The following is a 19,490-nucleotide window of genomic DNA, read 5'->3' on the forward strand; positions in this document are numbered from 1 at the left end:
ATATTTTATTTTCTCTAGAATTACTCAAACAAAAGCAGCCTTCTATCTTGCCTTGTCTTAATGCTTTAAAATAACCAAACTGGAGATCTAACTACCAAACTGTTCATTATATTATTAAATACCAACTTTGGTTACAGTATAGTGTCTTTACTTTAGCTGATGGTTCTGTATCCTTGTGCTTTTTAAAGCAGTTTTTATGTTTTGGTGCAAAAGTTGTCCAGTGTCTCTTGTTCCCTTCATTAGAGAACATGCTAGAGGTATGTTTGTAGGTATTTTTGTTTAGAGAAACAATTTCATGCTCTCCATTTTATTTATTATAATAGGTAAAGAGGTTGTACTTCATCACCCATGTAAACATGCTCATGAAGTTGAAAGTAATTCAGATTTGATACACTGATATCAATTTATTTATGTAACTAAATCACTGTTTTATAAACTTGTTAATGATCAACAATTTTTTGTTTTGATTAAAATTAGTTTTTTGAAAGTTGATTCTGCCTCCTTTATGGTGTCTGTCACTGCAGCTGAATTCTGCAAGTGTAGCTTATATGTCTTACATGCCACAGCTTTTATGCTTGGTGTAATACTGAATTAAGATAATCCATGGCCATTTCTTTAGCAGTCTGTATACTGGGAAACAAAACCTTGGTTTCCCAAAAAATCAGATTTGTAACTGGTGATTTTTCAAAAATTTCAGTTCTACCCATTCTTGCATAAAGACAAAAGATATAGTGATAAGGCATATGGGGAAAGAATTAATGCTGCTTGCTAAGAAAGATGCCGAGCCTGTAGTATCATAAAGCCAGTTCAGACATCTCTCCCAGCATGGAAAGTAGAGGAGATGAATCGTTTTCATAGAATGGCATTAGTTAGGTTGACATGAGAAACTTGAAAAATCCTTGTATATGTGGTAGCCCGGTACTTTTTTCCTATTTATTTTCAGTTTACTTGTATATTTTCTGTACTCCACAGTATGTAGAACAGTTCGTTCCACACTGTATTTCGAGTCACTCACCAGTCAACATCCAGGATCCCTCCCGTTTTCTGAAGCACTCATTGTGAAGTGGTCTAATGCAGTTCTCATGATCTTAATGAATCCTGATCTGTGTGGCTAGTTAGCTTTCTGGGAGCTGGGGAGGGAAATGTTCCATTGTAACTGGAGTGCCCTATTCTTAATATTCTATCAGCTGCAAAATAGAAAATGGGGATGAGTTTGAGTTGCACAGAAACCAGACAACACTAAAATGCCCCCTCATTTGTAGAGCGAGAGCAAGACTCTGGTTGGCTCCACTGTAAGGTTCTCATCTATACCAATCCTGAGACAACACTTGTATAATAGAAGGTGCCAGTGACCCACATTAATTTGCAAAATAGCTCTGTTCATAGCAAATATTAGATACGTGAAGACTCTCCTCTTGTATGTGAATGATACTTGCGGTAATAGAGCCTGCTGCTTTATAGTCAGAAACACTTAACTTGGGCCTAAACATTTTTTCTCTGTACATGTGTGATACCAGAATATCAACAATATCACGTAAAACAGATATTTTGTACACTGCTGGGCTGAAATCTTAACACCTTCAACAATAGTCATCTGTGCAGATGCACATCCTGGATTTTCTCTGCCCTCTTCCAAACTCTATCATTGAATATTTTGACACCATTAATAATGGATCTGTATGTATATAATACATCTTGCAAATTAAAACCAAATGAATGGGAACACCCCAGTTACTGTGACTGCTCTTTGCACGGAACTGACCACTCTTGTGCTCTCATTTTAGGATTTATTTGACTTAGACACTTACTTTATTTTCTAGTTACTCATTCTTCACTTCATTTGCAGAGTTCTGTTCCTTTGTTCAACCTCAGACCCAGCAGGCATTGCTTTTGCCCTGCAATAAATTTAGCCTGTATACTCTGAATTCCCCCACTTGACCCCTTCCTGTGATTGTTCCATCCTCTTGTTTGGGTACCTTTAAGATATCTTAAGATGAAGGGAGAATTAGCAACTAATGAATAAAAATGTCAAAGCATTGCCACTGTGCCCACAAATCTGCTGTGTTGTGAGGCTTGTGCCAGTTAGATGACAATGGGAGGGTGGGAGGATCTGAAATTTGGTGCCATATCTGATGTAAAATGCATGTCTGACTACCAGCCCAAGGCAGTTAACAGCCAAGCTGTCATAATTCAACAATATCAGCTTTCCATAGGCTTTGGTCCCTTCTGTATCCTTCTTTTCTTCATCTGGCTACTTCCTGTGCTATGTTACGACTGTTCTACAGGCCTCATGAAGATTATATGCGATTCTTGAAAATAAGAGTGGCTTTTTGGCAATAAGCAGACTCCAATTAGAGGACTTTAAAGAGCCCAACTCCTCTAGTGAGGATGAAGAATATTATTTTTTTAAAAAAAATATAAACCCAGCACTCAGGACCACAGATAGAACTTATGTTGATGTCCTAATTTTAAAACAAAAGACCTTTATTCTAGAAGCGGTGTAGACAGAATGATGCAGGTACCTGCCCCCCAATGGATAATGAAGAATGAGAGAGAAAGAACTCAATCTGGCCTTAGGATGTAGCTCAGTGATTACCTACCTCTTCAGGTGGGCATCCTTCCTACAGAAGATTCATTATTGTGAACAGTGGCAAAATTGAAGCCCATTTAAAGAGAAACCTAAAAACCTTTTGGGCTAAAATTAGCCTTGACATAAATGCATGCAACAACCATTAACTTCAATAGGAGTTTTATCATCTTACTCCAGTGCTGAATTTGGTCCATAGGGTTGTCTAATAAAGCAGGCATTTCAAATTTCTATAAGGTGAGGTCCATGTTAGCGTGAACCAAGGGGATATGAACTGCTTATCAATAGAAGGCTTACCATAGAGCCAATGAAAAAAGGACTACTGATTTTGAAAGACGATATCAGTTGAGTAAGGGAGTCATGTGCTCAAATATGTGTATAAAAACATATTTCTCTCTCCTGCAGCATATAGCTCCTTGCTGCCCATGGTCACCATGAGAACCTCACATCACCCTTATGAAATAGGAAAGTAATCCTCTGTACTACAGATGAGGAACTGAGGCTAAGTGACTTGCCCTAAGGTCACAAAGAAAGTTGGTGGCAGAGCAAGGAATTAACCTGGGTCATGTGTTATAGGCCAGTGCCCTAACCACTGGATCATCCTTCCTCTGGTAACTTTAGGTGAAGTTTCAAAGAGCTGGTGTTTCTGTCTCAATGACCACTTCTGAGAAGCTTGTCTGGCAATCTGCAAACCCCTTGAAGCTTTTACTTGTAGCTGTACTTTCTGTTTTGCCCCTCTGCCTATATACGTTCACGGTCTAAATTAGAGCTAGGGAGAGACTATTTCTCAATGGAATTGGGTCTGTCTTCATTTTGCTTTGTGGAGGTTCTGAACCCTTATTTTATTTCCACCTCAGGTGGTGGTGGTGGTTTTTTTCAGGAGAAACTGTTGGGCCTGTGACACAAACTTCCTGAAGTAGTAGATATACATTAGTCTCATGGACAAAGGGATCATTGTAATTTAACTGTCTGCTCTTCATTTCTTTATCTCAAAATCTGTTTCCTTTAGTGCTACAGTTTTACTCCAGACCTGGAGCATATGGAATTAACAGAGAAGAGAATTCGTAAGAACACCTGAGAGAGAAATGGAAAAGTAAGATGCATGTACGCTTTCTATTGGTAGTTCAGGTGTCAGAACGTAGTCTAAAACTGTAAATCTCTGTGGATATACCTTACAGTACCAGATTAAATTAATTCAGGAGAGTACACCTGCTGATATGTAGAATCTGAGCTTTAGATGGTTGATTAACTGTTCCTGTACTAGAAAAAAGCAGTGCACATATTCAGGAGGCCTGCATCTTTGATACTATAGGGTTATTCATTTAATTAATTTGTATTACTGTAACATCTAGGAGCCCTAGTCATGGACCAGAACCCCATCGTGCTAGGCGCTGTACAAAGAGCAAAAAGATGGCCCTGGTCCAAAGAGCTTACCATGTGAGTATAAAGGCAAGAATAGAACTGGGTCTTAAGTACTTTAAATATGAACTTTATTGTATACATTCAGAACTAGTTTTTATTCCATGGAAAACCCATAATGTTCCATCACTCATCTGATTTCATTGTATTCATAGAAATTTACTCCTGTCACTAAAGAAAAAGTGGGTTTAATGCTGCAAGCTTTCTAAATTCTCTGTGAACGAAAGGTGTAAAACTTTTTTTTTGCTTTGTTTCTGAAGAGTTTTGTCAAATTATAGAGTAAGTTACGCCTCAGTGAGTCACAATTGGTGCTTTATATATAGAGGGGTTTGAAGGCATTGGTCATGCCAGTTTAGATTGACTGGGTCAGATTCATCCCTCCTGAAATTCCATCAAAGCCCGTGGAATTGCACTAGGCATAAATTTTGGTTAAATTCCTTGTCGCTTGAAATTACCTCCAAGTTTGGTACAGAGACTGCTTTACAAATCTCTCTCTGTCGTACAGCCAGCACCTCCAACCCGAGTCAATTGCTCTGCTCTCTCCTAGTGCAGGATGTAACTCAAACAGTAACTATGCCTGCTACAAAACACCCCTCCATTTTAAAGTTCAAGTGTACCAAGTATTGGGTGGGAAGCTGTGAAACCACCATTGTGGTAACAGGTGCTGAATTCTGCTGCTTTCTCGGCCTGCAGCTATGGCTAGTACTCTCAGTAATAACACATTGGCATGTGCAAACAAATCTATTTAATTAACCATGTCCATATAAACAGTGTTTATGCTTTTTAAAGCACAAGCTGGTCTGGTTCATGCTTGGAGCTTGTGCTACGACAAAGGGCAGTCGATAAATGTTAGAGGATACTTCATTGTGCTGCTACAGTAAGTGTAGCTTATAAGATATTTTACTGGGACTCCTAACCAGAAGTAGTAACAAGGCTTTCAGCTGGAACATTCCTGATCATTCCCTAAAGGTAGGATGACCAGATGTCCCAATTTTATAGGGACAGTCCCGCTATTTGGGGCTTTTTCTTATATAGGCTCCTATTACCCCCCAACCCCTGTCCCGATTTTTCACACTTGCTGTCTGGTCACCCTACCTAAAGGTGGTGTCAGATACTTGTACTCTGGGAAAGAAAAATTGCCCTTAAGATTATACGAGCTGTTGCTCTTTGCAGCCAATGAGGTCACACGGTCAAAATACCTATTGACCTGTATCAGCTAAAAACACTGGAATTTAACCTAAAAACTGATAGTAATTATCAAGTTTGTACAGCACCTAGCATGATGGGGCCCTGGTCCATGACTAGGGCTCCTAGACACTACAGTAATATAATAAAAGTAATCATCTTGCTACATATCACCTGTGATACCATGGGGGCTCAATGGAAGGAAGTTTTTCAACTTAAGTTTCCTTTCTTGAATAACTAATTCAAACATTTAATGCTTATGTGCTAATGGTCCTTTTATGATGGTCTTGAAACCTAGTATCTGGACTGCTCACTATTAAGAGGGTAGACTATAGTCATTTACTAATAGTAGATCCCATGTTCCTGGTGTCCCATGATGGGATCCTTCAACAACGTCAGTTAAGCCAAACGGAGATGCAGAAATGTCCATGTCAAAGCTTTCAGTAAATTACAAGTGTCGTGATTTCTGGGATTTATGCTGCCCTATCAGTCCAGGTGCAAATGATTGATCAGAGCCCTGTATGCAACTTTGTGTTTACTGTGGTTTTCGGTGGTGTTCCCCTCTTTCGTCTTTACCTGAGATCGCTGCAATTTTAAGAAGCTTCAGCACACACCTATTGTTCCCCGTGCGTGGCATGACCATGTGAATTGAGGGGTATACAAATAAAATGTGTGCATCACCACCCTAGCTGAGTTGTTCTATTTGGAGGTGGGTAGGAAATGTCCACAGATCATTGGATAAAGCAGAAAAGAGTGGAACCTCCTGTGATTCCTTTCTTGGAGATCAGAAGAGATGAGATCAAGACCTGTCTGGGATTGGCTCCATCTGCCTAGGTCTTTATATGACCCTCATCTCTGTTGCATCTGAATTCTTGCCCAAATCCCAGAAAATAAACTTTTTTCTGATAATTCACATTCTGGAGGTAAGTGTCCCTATTTCCACTGCCAGTTGGAAGGGTGAGGCAAGAAAATAAGGTGTGTGTGATTAGGGATATGTCAAATGTTTATTGATAGATATAGGACCAAAGTTCCCCTTGCTGTAACTCCATGGTGTCTGTGGGGCCTGCATGGAGGATGAATCTGGCTTATGCTATGGAAGCTGTGGAGGGAGGAAGACCATAAGAACAACAATGATGGAAGAAGTGTTGCCAAACTCTTGTTAATACCTCTGCCCTTGATGAACAAGAAAGATAGTTTTGGACTTGTGGCCTCAAATTCCAGACCATGAATTAGCAAATAGCAGATCAGGAGTTAATTAAAACTTTCTGCTTAAACTCCATTCCATACTGTTCCTATATTTTAAGATACCTGTTAAAATAAGAGCAAAATTTAATCTTTTTCTCTCTGCCAAGGCTGCAGAGGGAAAGTAGCATAATAGATCTGTTTTGTTCTCTTAGTGTAAAGCTATAAGAGGTGCTGTATTTTTAATGGGTGGAAATATGTGGTCATGAGGAAAACACGATGATTTCTTTTGTGCATCTAATTGACATTTTAAGCAAGTTACAATATTACTATGACAGGTTTTAGAGTAGCAGCCGTGTTAGTCTGTATTTGCAAAAAGAAAAGGAGTACTTGTGGCACCTTAGAGACTAACAAAAGCTTATGCTTAAATAAATTGGTTGGTCTCTAAGGTGCCACAAGTACTCCTTTTCTTTTTATATTACTATGGTAACTAAAAGTATACACTAATCACGTCAAAAGCGGAAGACATAGTGTCTGTCCCGTTCATGTCATTGAAGGAAACACATTTATGTGAAGAATCTCTTCACAATCATCCTCAGCCTGCCAGACTCAGACACAAGAGGAAGCTGTGAAAAGCAGATGCTGTTGCAAAAGCTGTACCAGCCACCAGCCCTCTGTACCTGGCTTCTTTTGACTTTTTGTGCTTTAAACCTCTCAAACTGGTCTGACCCACTTTCACCTACTCTGCTATAAGAACTCAACCAGCTAAAAATGTCTATGGGGTGGAGGGGCAGCTGTGAGGGAACAAGCCAAAAACCCCTGCCAAATATTCAATATATTGTAGACCTTTCATGGACCTTATGGGTGCTACATCAATACAAACAAATAATAATGTGCCAGGGGACCACTGCATATCTCAAATTCTGCATTCCTGAAGCATGCTGAGACCTCCATTCCAGCTCAGCCTTTCCCATCTGCTGCTGATTTTAATAATACAGAAATATTGATCCACTCTCCAGGATGTTCTCAAATGTATCTAATATCCTTGCTGAGAGAGTTTCCCAAGATTGGGGGTGATACTTAAGCCCAGATGCAAGGTTAGTTTTCAATGTAGGACACTGCCATGGGTCACCATAGTATCTCTAACAAACAAAGGGTACGGTACCTCTGTGTCTGGGGACAAGGTGATGTGACTGTGAAGATGGTATTATGACGCTACCTTACCCAGTTTAGTCATCCCCAAACATTCGAAACTCAGGAGATTTTTAAAAATAATCAACTTAGGGTTCATTTTATTTGCCTTCTAGTCTTTGTGCCTTTAGGATTCATGCTTTCAAACATTTCTTTACATCCATGAAGGCTAGAGCCTTTTTTTTTTTAATGAAAGCTGAGATTCCCATATGATCCCATGATTCCAGGAGCTGGGGCTTAAAAAAAAAAAGTAAAATATCAAAAGACTCATGATAAAAAGTGAGCGAGTTTGCAACACTGCTTCTCCACCATGTGTTCATTTCAGGAGCAGTTCCTGTGTTATATGTGTAAACATGTGATGGACAGTTGGACAGTCCAGTGGGCAATTTTGGAGGTGAACATGAGGTGGGCTACATTTTAACTAAAAGCCCAAAGGAGAAACGTTCATGAATGACTGACTACGAGAGACCAAGGAGTGGTGATCATGGTAGGAGGTATATGTGAATTTAAAAGCCAACGTTTGCCAACTTACCATATCATAGAATGTGAAATACCTGACCATTTGCCTTTGTTTAAGCCACTGACAGACCAAGTGATTTGTTTATAATAATGTGCTGTGGTTTATTATTTAACATGGTAACTAAAGTGTGTTGATTTAAACCTCTGTCAAAGCCTTGAACCTTAAACTGGTCAGTTCCTGTCTCTTATAGATGATTAAGGTCCATACACATTGTTCTCAATAGAGAAAGAAGTGATGGCGCTTTGCAAAGAAGCGATATGATGCTGTTCTAAGTTTTATAGTCATCCATTTTGTGTGTATCAGCTTCCTTAAATAGGAAAGGCAGGCTGTAAAAGATGATGGCTAACAAGTAGCAATTCTCAACATGAAAGAAAAGAGGACTTTCCAATGTCAGAGCTTTCATCAGAAATAAGTAGGAAGCACAGCCATTGTCAATAAGTGTATATGCTGCAAATAAATTAGCTCTCTAGTTATGGAAAACTCTAAACATCAGACAATGGACAAATTGATCTTTAATCTGCATTTTGTTTTGTACACAGATGCAGAAGCGGCAACTTCCCCAGTTCTCGGGGTGTGCTCGACCCTTGCTCCACCTCTTCCGGCCCCCACTCCTACCCTTGTGCTCCCCCAGTGCCTTCTGAACACAGCTGATCACCACCAGGCAGGCGGCGCTGGGAGGGAGTAGAAGAAGCTGATGGGTGCTCAGACCCACTGTTTTTTTCCCATGGCTGTTCCACCCCTGGAACACCCACGAAGTCAGTGCCTCTGCCCAGCTGGTCTGTTTACCTGAGGTGTGGGGCAGATGATCTAATTGGATGTATTCAAATGGCACTGCTGCTGCTTATCGCACTGTGAAACTGCTGATTTATCATAGAATCATAGAATATCAGGGTTGGAAGGGACCTCAGGAAGTCATCTAGTCCAATCCCCTGCTTGAAGCAGGACCAATCCCCAATTTTTGCCCCAGATCCCTAAATGGCCCCCTCAAGGATTGAACTCACAATCCTGGGTTTAGCAGGTCAATGCTCAAACCACTGAGCTATCCCTCCCCTGTTATGCACCGATTTACATAGTTTGTCCTACTGAATTAGAGAATAGTAACTTGTATCTCTGGCATGCTTGCCACATGGGCAATTTCACAGCACTATTTGGGTTGCTCACTCCAGGATACTTACAATATATCAAGGTTATCCTTTGTCAACAGCAATGCTGGGACCCCATTCCTGGGTGGAATAGGATGTGAAAAAATGAAAACACCTACATTTTAGCATATGGTAGAGAGGCAGCACAGTTTAGAGCACAAAGCACAGGACTGGGGATTAGGAGCTGCAGAGTTCTAGTCCTGAAAAGGACGTTGAGGATTAAGGAGACCGCTTGGGTCAATGAATAGGGCCTGAGATGAAGTCAGCAGACCTATATTCTATCCTAGCTCTGCCACTGCCTCACTGTGTGACCTTAGAAAAGCCTCTGTGCCTCAGTTTCCCCACTATATAAAATTTTGTGAAGTGTTTGTTAGCTACAGATGACAATGTTCTAAAAGTGCTAGGAATTATTATGACTTCATTTAATATTAGCATTTATGTAGTGCTTTACATTTTCACTAAGTATACACTGAAGCATTGACTAAATTCAACAGGAAAAACAGGATTTGGGATTCAGTAGGAAATGTGTTCCTTGACTCAGCCTGTAGTTTCTTGATATATTTGGATTTTCAGACCAGTGGGTGTTCTTTGCATAATATCTTTGCTGCAGTAGCTAACAAATGGCACAATGGAGCTGGACAGCCGTTGCAGCATTCTGGAAAGCAAATCAATGATACTTGTGTATAATTTCTGTGAGCTACAGTTTCCAAAGGTTAAATACCAAATTTAGCTTCCTTGACTCTTTAGTTTCTCTAGTAACTTTAGTGCCATGAACTGGCCTGGTACAAATATTCACAGCTGACATCTGGGATGCTTAGGGTTTGTAATCAGCTATAAATCTGGAATAACTTTATAAAGCCCATTGTAGACAATGGACTTACCTCTGGTTTAGGTCCTGGATCAGAGAGGTACATAAGCACCTGTTCTGCACTAGTACACTCCGTTGCAGGCTGGTGGTGCTACTCCCGTGTTTTAGGAACTTTGTTGCATATATTTTACATGGATCTAACAAAGTAGAATTTGATGTCTCCTCATTTCTTCTGTTGGTGAGTGACGGTTGGGCATTCTATGTAAACAGTGTGGTCTGCACAGTGTGGGGATCCTGGTTCCTTAATATTGGCTCCCTTCTTCTTCTAGTCAATTAAAATCTAGTCTTCCTTGCCTGTATGGTGAATGAGACATGCAGCCTCAGTGGTGGGTTTGTTAAACTAAGAGAGAAACCGGGATCCTCAGAGGTTCAGAAACATACAAGAAGGATGCACAGGGGAGGATAGGGAGAGAAACAGCAATGCTATCTTACATGGAGTGGGGTTTTCATTAAAGTTCCTTTGCTTTCTCTTTAGTAGCTTAAAATATACAACAGGAGTGAAAGATAAAACGTAAACAGATTGCTTCTTGGCAGCTCTATTTCTCTTGGCATTTTGGAAATGCATATAAATGCACCAAAGCTCTTTGCAGCTCAAAGATTTCTTTTTTTAATTTGTTTTAAAGGTAACCTTTGTAAATATACATTAAAGGGGGTTTTTGATTACTTCTTGTTTACCTTTTAGCCTATTCTAGGCCTGTTATATAAATATACTTGTGGTATGGGGGCTTGATTCCACTCTCCTTACATGGGTAAAATTTTTGTTCAGCAGTAGTGCTATAATTCCTACGGAAAGCAAGGGCAAGCACTGCATAGGAAAAACTGCTTTTCAACGTCTGAAGAACAGAATGGAACTGGGAACAGGGCTGGGATCTCAAGCCTGCAAAGGTAAGTGGCTACGTCACAGGCTAAAGGCAAATTATTCTTTTGATTTAGAGCAATTAGGGCTACCGAGGTGTATTAAGGAAGAAGATAGCACATTTCCTTCTGTGTGTGTGCACACACGCACTTTTAAAAACACTTGTATAAAAGCAGATGAACTGTGTCTTTCTACGCCAAGTATCACATGTTTACAGCTGAGTTATAAGACACTGAAAAACAGGGGTGTATAATGGAAAAACTGACACAGCCTTAAATATGTTGATGCTAATGGGCACCACTGTAATAATCCCAGAGTTTTAAAAAGATAGACGTGTTGCTCTGGAAGAGGCTATATTGGCTTCTGCCTTAAGCAAGGCTTGTCATTTCTACTCCTCAAATCATTTGAATCTTCCGTGGCATGTAAGTAGCCCTGGATTATATCTGACAGTGCAGATGCTGCCAGTACATAGCAGTGTGGTGTTTTGGTTACCAAATAGTGTTTCCATTTACAGCAGTGAAACTTCAGTACTTTTTGAATGTGTGCTAGCGGAACTTGGTCAATTTCGCCCACTGATCAAGTAGAGTATGTCTGACTTTACATGATTTATCATTCTAGCTTCTTCCCTGTTTCTCCTTTGTGAGGATAATTACATTATGGAGTAACCATTTTAGTCCTTTGTATTCTGACTGGCATTTGCATTTGTTACAAACTTATCTGGAGAAAAGCTATCTTGCTATTAACTTTCCTCTTAGTTATTTACTTGATAATTTTAATGGTTCTGACTTTCCTATGCAGAGAGAAAAACAACACAGTATTAGCTGATAGCACAATGTAGTATTAAAATGCTTTGCATACTATAATGCCTTTCATCTGAGCTCCTCAAAGCACTTTACAAGCATTAATTAAGCCTTGCATCATCCCTATGAAGTAAGTATAGGATCTCTTCATTGTCAGCACTGAAATGCAGCCACCTCTGGGGCAGAACATAGCAGCTGTTTAACAGAGGACAGTCTGTAATATTACAAACAGCTCCTATGGCAGGTAATGAAATCTACCGTGTTGAAAACAGCAAGGGGAATTAGGCAGGCTAAATGTCATTACCTGATTTGGAATTTAGCCAAGACACCAGTGTAAATTTTCCTATTTTTAAAAGCTGTACACCCAGGAAGAGAGTAGATTGAATAATGAATAGGAATGCTATTATCTTGTTACAAATCTTTCTCCAAAGTATTTCCTGCTTTGATGAAGCCAGTCTCTTCTGAGTAGCTAACAGATTTCCCTCTTGTGGAACCACACACTGCAGTGTTCCTGGCGGGGAGCAGGGAGCTGATAGCCTGGTGAGGAGATCTGCACCTGGTGTTTGGTCCGCTGCCCCATTCCCAGTGGGGACCAGGGAGCTGAGGTGATGGGGCAGTCAGGCTCCCAGTGTGGAGCTGCACAGGGAGCTGAGCTCCATGGCTTTCAGCCCCCCCACGTCCTCTCTGAAGTTGGTGGAAGCACTCCTGGTGAGGACACACAGCACCGGCAGAAGAAGGGCAGTGTGGACATGAACCACAGCAATAATCACTGCAGTGGCTGTAAGTCAACCTGTGTAATGTTTATAATGTAGACATGCCTGTAGACATGTAGACAGTCCTTGTTCCCTCCCAAGTACTCCATTGTTTTCTCTAAAAGCTCACAGGTGCTTAGAAAGTATAGCCATATTTTGGAGTTCAGGGGTGGGGGAATTTCAGTCCCTCTTGATACTTATATGGCTGTCAGCACCCTTGTATCTCAGCACAGGTGTAAACACGTGTAGTCAAAAGTGTCACTTCCATATTTCAGTCTCTAACAGAATCTACTTTTAATCCCTGATCAGCATGTTCGGCTGCTGGGCTGATGAGAAATCATGTAGCTTCACAGAAGCCTGAATCTTCCTCTTGCTGGACTGGGCACTACCTGTGTTATGGGTCTGCACCAAGGTACAGGCCTCTGTGAAGTCACTGGATTAGCACCTATAGCTTGCTGGGGTGATGTGGCTGGCCCAGGCATCTTGTACATTTACTGGCTCAACCCCTTCAAGCTTGCTGAGCTGATGCCAAGGGGTGAGATTACTGGCTCAGTTCCGCTAGCTGGCTGCTCTGATGTGAAGGCAGAGACAGTGGTGCCAACTCACAATTTTATCCTGAGTCTCATGATACTGGGTGTTTTTTCTCAAATCCCCAGCTCTTGGGGTCATGTAATAATGTGAGAATCTCATCTTTACTTAAAAAAGTCTAGCCCTCGTGGCTGCAGAGAGAAGCTCAAAAATGTGCCCCCTAAAGGTTAAAAACCAGAAGGTAAGTTAAGACAAGAAGTGTATGGTCTTCTAAAACCTCATGCCTTTTTTTCAGCCTGACATGACTTTTGAATGCTTGGGCTTGGCTCTGCTGCCTTTGCTACAGCAGAGGGCTCTCTGAGGTTACTGAGCGGAATCTCTAGCATTCTGGTTGGCTGTCCGTGAATGGGCCCCTGAGGTTACTAGTTCAGAAGCTACTGCTTGCTGAGCTAATGTCAAGGGTTATACCTCTGATGTCACTGATTCGGTATCTGTCTCGCTGGGCTTATTTCAAGGCACCGATTTCTCTCAGGTCTCTGGTTCCCAGTTCTAACTTGTTGGGGTGATGTCCAGTCATGGGCTTCTGTGAGGTCACTAGCTCAGCAACTTGAGCATGCTGGGCTAGTGGCAAAGGAGAGGCCTGTGTGAGGTTACTGGTTCAGTTACTCTGACTGGTTGGTCTCATGCCAAGGCAGGGGACTCTCTAGGGTTATTGACTCAGGACCCCCAGCCTGAGAAGTTGATGTCAAAGGATAGGCTGCTATGAGGTCACTGGCTTAGAACTTCTAGCTTGCTGAGATGATACTCTTGAATGCAGAGCTCACCAGTGTATGGTGGTTGTATGTCATCAGAGGGTTAGCATGGTACGGAGCAGAGTGGAGAATGGGGGCAAGCGAATAGATAGATGGGACAGGAGTTTGTTTCCAAACAGGGCCATAGTCAGCTAAAATGTAAGTGTAGGTATGCAGTCTTGTGCTCCCAGCAACCCACATCATTATAGCGTGCCAAGAGGGGAGATGGAACCAACAGGGCCATTCTGTGTTCTGGCTATGTGAGGCAGCAGGAGCCAGTGAACAGAAGCAGCAAACAGGAGTTTTGTAAAGGGCTCTCCAGGTGGAGGAGGAGAGATTGTGATCTTTGGGGTGAGTCTGTCTCTTAGTTTGTTTGCCATGCGCTTGCTTGAAGACTGTAGCGTGGTCTGTCATGGGGGCTGTGTGCTGAGCTAAGTGACCTGCTAGCCTAGGCTGAGAGCTTACAAACGAGGCTTTAGCCTGCCATCCTTTGATCTCCAACCTCTTTACAAGCCCATGGCAAGAGGGCGGGGCTAATTCAGGATGAACAGGGGGTTTAGAAAGCTAGTTCCTAAGCGACCAGAGAAGCTAGCAACCAGGAGAAGCGAACAGTGGAGTTCAGAGATGGAGTGTGAGAAGCAGATACACCTACCAAACATACTCTAAATTTAGGCCAGTAGTACCCCTTCAAAAAAGCAATCAAACAAACAACCCTTCAAGAGTAAAACTCATGCAGGCAGAAGTCCAGCAGCGGAGTGTGGGGGGCGGTTATCCAGTTTATTGCACTGAATGCAGCATGTACAATTACCTGCCTTGTGGGCAAGTGGCGTATGTGTGCATTTGGTACAAGGAGCTCATGGCCCTCAGAGACCGAGTACAGGCTCTTGAGACAAGAGTAGCTAAACTGGAGGAGATAAAGGAGACAGAGGGGACACAGACGAGACTTTCTGGGGGGGAGCAGATCCCACCCCCGGCCTAACAGCCTCTGTGCTGCTGAGGAGGATGAAAGTGTTGGGGAAGGAGAACATCAAGCTGGAGTGGAGGGAAATGATCCCATAGTTGGGACTCTCCTTCCAGATGATGTGGTATTCTCTCGCACTAAGGATACTTATCCAGGGGAGGGGACCCCCGTTATTAGGAAGAGACAGGTAATAGTAATGGGGGATTTGATTATCAGAAATATAGATGGCTTCGTATGTGATGACTGGGAGAACCACATGGTGAATTGTCTGCTGGGTGAGAAGGCTGCAGACCTCTCGACATCTAGATAAACTTATGCGCAGTGCTGAGAAGAAGCCAGTGGCTGTGGTACATGTACATACCAGTGACATAGGGCAAGGTAAGAGAGAGGTCCTGGAGGCCAAATTTAGGTTGCTAGGTAAGAGATTCAAGTCCAGGACTTTCAGGTAGAGTTCTCTGAAACACTTCCAGTTCCATGTGCAGGGCCAGTTATACAAGCAGATTTGCAGGGTCTCAATGCATGGATGAGAAGATGCTATGGGGAGGAGGGATTTAGGTTTATTAGGAACTGGGGAGCCTTTTGAGAAAGGAGGAGCCTATACAGGAAGGATGGGCTTCACCTAAATGAAAATGGAACCAGACTGCTTGCATGTAAAATTAAAAAGGTAGTAGAAGAGTTTTAAAACTAAGGGCTGAGGGAAAGTCAACAGGTGTGGAGGATCACGTGGTTCGGACATCCCTTAGGAAGGATATATTAAAGGGGATACTCTAAATCCTACTAAAAGTTCATAGGATAGAAGTTAATAAAGTGCAGGCAGGAACTGAAGAGAAACAGTCAAATGAAAGTCTCCTATTCAGTTACATCACATGTAGGCAGACAACTAAATATTGATAAATTTTATAAGTGCTTGTATACAAATGCTAGAATCCTAAATATTAAGATAGGTGAACTTGAGTGCCTGGTATTAAATGAGGCTATTGATATAATAGGCATCACCAAAAGGTTGGTGGAATGCTGATCATCAGTCAGATATGGTGATTCTAGGGTACAAAACATATAGGAATGACAGAGTAGGTCACACTAAAGAGACAGTGACACTATATGTGGGGGGTGGGGGGAGAAGCATAGAATCAAATACAGTCAGAATCTTAATCAAATAGAAATTCCGTGATTGGAAAAATAAGAGTACAGGGGTAAAAATATATTATTGAGCACCTTACCAGTATAGTGATGGTGACTGTGAAATGTTCATGGAGATTAGAGAGGATACAAAAACAGAAAACCTAATAATAATGGGGGATTTCAACTATCCCCATATTGACTGTGTGCAGTTCTGTTTGCCCCAACTCAAAAAAGATACATTAGAATTGGAAAAGGTGAAGAGAAGGACAACAAAAATGATTAGGGGTATGGAACAGCTTCCAGATGAGGAGACATTAAAAAGATGGACTGTTCAGCTTAGAAAAGAGATGACTAAGAAGGGATATGTCTATAAAATCATGAATGTTGTGCAGAAAGTGAATAGGAGAGTATTTACCCCTTTATATTACATAAAAACCCAGGTTTGCCCAATGAAATACATATCAGCAGTTTTAAAACAAACAAAAGGAAGTACTTCTTCACCCAATGCACAGTCAACCTGTGGAACTCCTTGCCAGGAGATGTTGAGAAGGCCAAAAAGTATAAATGGGTTCAAAAAAGAATTAGATAAGTTCAGAGAGGAGAGATCCAAGACCTGCAGAAGAGCTCTGTGCAGCTTGAAAGCTTGTCTCTTTCACCAACAGAAGTTGGTCCAATAAAAGATTATACCTCACCCACCTTGTCTCTCTACGGTGCATCAATGGTTATTACCCATGATGATCAGGGATGCAACTCCATCTTATGGGTGTCCCTAAACCTCTGGCTGTCAAGAGCTGGGATTGGACAACAGGATATGGATCACTTAATGATTACCCTGTTCTTTTCATTCTCTCTGAAGCATCTGGCACTGGCCACTGTCAGAAGACAGGATACTGGGCTAGATGGACCATTGGTCTGACCCAGCATAACCATTTTTATGTTCTTATACTCTGGAGGGGAGGCAGAGCTGAAGGCAGCTGGTTCTTCCTCTTTCCCTGTCTGTCCTGTTGGAGGGGGTGGGAGACCAAAAGAGGAATATGGTTCAGAGAAGAAAGGAGGCAGATAGGGAACTATACCATTGATCAGCATTATGATTGGTTTAGAATAATACAACTATTATATATATCACCTACCAGATCAATTTCAAAAATAAAAATAGGGATTTTTTAAAATAGACTGGTACTTTTTGGAATAAGAATGATATAGTCCTGAAAGCACACATCAGGGGCAGTGAAATTATGGAATTCCTACTACTGCTTTCAGTAGGAGCAGAAACCCATCCTAGATTTTCCTGAGTTGTGATATGAAGAGCACCAGGATCAATAACATTATCTGCCCTTTCTCTTGCATAAAGCTTTGTGACAGCAAATTTACTCTGGCTGGCTTTTGTCATGACAACAAGTATGCTTACGTCAATGGGGAAGGCCAAGCTCCTTGGTTGAACTATGTGGGTAGCAACTATTTTGACTGTAGGGTGAAAAATGACACAGTAGGCCTGAAGAGTCTTAAACACCATATTGAAACCAGGCGCAAAAATGTTTGTGTGTCAGATTGCATATATTATATAAATGGAGCGTTTTCATACCACAGTGTGAATGGAGACAGTCCCCTCTTGGGTGAAATGCTGGATGGTGTATTCACTGAAACATGTCTTAATGGTCAGGTTAAAATGCAGGATGTGCCCGATCATCAGGAAGGGGTTATGTCCATGTGGTGTGCCCAGAGATGAAAGTAAGCCGTTCTGGTCTGGTAATGCGTAGTGGCAAGAGCTGGTACTCCATGCAGGTCCGGGCTGGTGATTTAAAGGACCGGGGGCTCCCCGCAGTGGCCGGAGCCCCGGGCCCTTTAAACAACCGCTGGAGCCCCGGGGTAGCGGCGGCAAGGCTCCGGCGGTGATTTAAATGGCCCAGGGCTCCCAGCCGCTGCTACCACAGCAGAGCCCCAGGCCCTTTAAATCTCCACCCGAGCCCCAGGGTAGTGGCTGGGAGCCCCTGGGACTCTGGCGATTTAAAGGGCCCGGAGCTCCACTGCGGTAGCGGTGGCTGGAGCCCCGGGCCCTTTTAAATCGCTCCTGAGCCCCTGGGCTCCCAGCCACCTCTGCAGCTGGTAGCTCCGGGAGTGATTTAAAGGGCCCAGGGCTCCCAGCTCAGGACGCTGGTGTACTGGTAAGTCCTTTAAGTTACTTTCACCCCTGGGCGTGCCCCTTTTTACTTTCACTTCTACTATGACTACTATGTGCTGGTAATAACCAGTAGAAGAAGTTACTATAAACAAAGTAGGCGGACATAGTTGTTACAAAATCCCTTTGGCACAAAAACAAACACAGAGATCTGTCTCCACCCTTGGCAGCTCTGGCTGTGCATATGTGCAGTGAGGATGTATCGTTTTGGTGGCTGGCTGTGATTGTGGTGAATGGAGATAGAGAAAGGAACAAGGACTGGAATGTGAAAGTAACTTGGCATATGTAAGAATAAAATATTATGGCATGAGAGTGGGACGCATGAAGAGAGCACTTTGACAAACCGTCCTACCAAAGGCTTTGCACTGAGGCATTTAACCAAACCAGGCACAAGGAAGAGGTAACTGCGCTCTTTGTGACTGTGACCAAGAACACCCACTCAGCCACCCAATCATGGTGACTGGCAGCTGTTATGGTGACTAGTGTCAGAAGATAGAATACCAATAAATTGAATTATAGCATGTGATGGACATGTGAAATATTGTGTGAAACAGTGTTCCTCAAAACTCCAGGCCAGAGACATGGCCCTAAAGCAGGTAAAAAGGAAATTTACAAGGTTCTAAGAATGCCCCCTTCTCTTCACATGCATGTGATGAATGGCTGTGATTGAGTGGTTGGTGCGAGTAGGATATAAAAAGGAACCCACAATCTTGGAAACTCTATCAACCCCTCAGACAGAGACAAACACCTACAAGATCTCTATCAAGCATTCTTACAACTACAATACCCACCTGCTGAAGTGAAGAAACAAATTGACAGAGCCAGAAGAGTACCCAGAAGTCACCTACTACAGGACAGGCCCAACAAAGATAATAACAGAACGCCACTAGCCATCACCTTCAGCCCCCAACTAAAACCTCTCCAACGCATCATCAAAGATCTACAACCTATCCTGAAGGACGACCTATCACTCTCACAAGTCTTGGGAGACAGGCCAGTCCTTGCCTACAGACAGCCCCCCAACCTGAAGCAAATTCTTACCAGCAACCACACAACAGAACCACTAACCCAGGAACCTATCCTTGCAACAAAGCCCGTTGCCAACTGTGTCCACATATCTATTCAGGGGACACCATCATAGGGCCTAATCACATCAGCCACACTATCAGAGGCTCATTTACCTGCACATCTACCAATGTGATATATGCCATCATGTGCCAGCAATGCCCCTTTGCCATGCACATTGGTCAAACTGGACAGTCTCTACGTAAAAGAATATATGGACACAAATCAGATGTCAAGAATTATAACATTCATAAACCAGTTGGAGAACACTTCAAACTCTCTGGTCACTCGATTACAGACCTAAAGATCGCAATATAACAACAAAAAGACTTCAAAAACAGACTC

This window comes from Lepidochelys kempii, chromosome 5 (assembly GCF_965140285.1).
Source record: "Lepidochelys kempii isolate rLepKem1 chromosome 5, rLepKem1.hap1, whole genome shotgun sequence".
In the NCBI taxonomy this organism is placed as follows: domain Eukaryota; kingdom Metazoa; phylum Chordata; order Testudines; family Cheloniidae; genus Lepidochelys; species Lepidochelys kempii.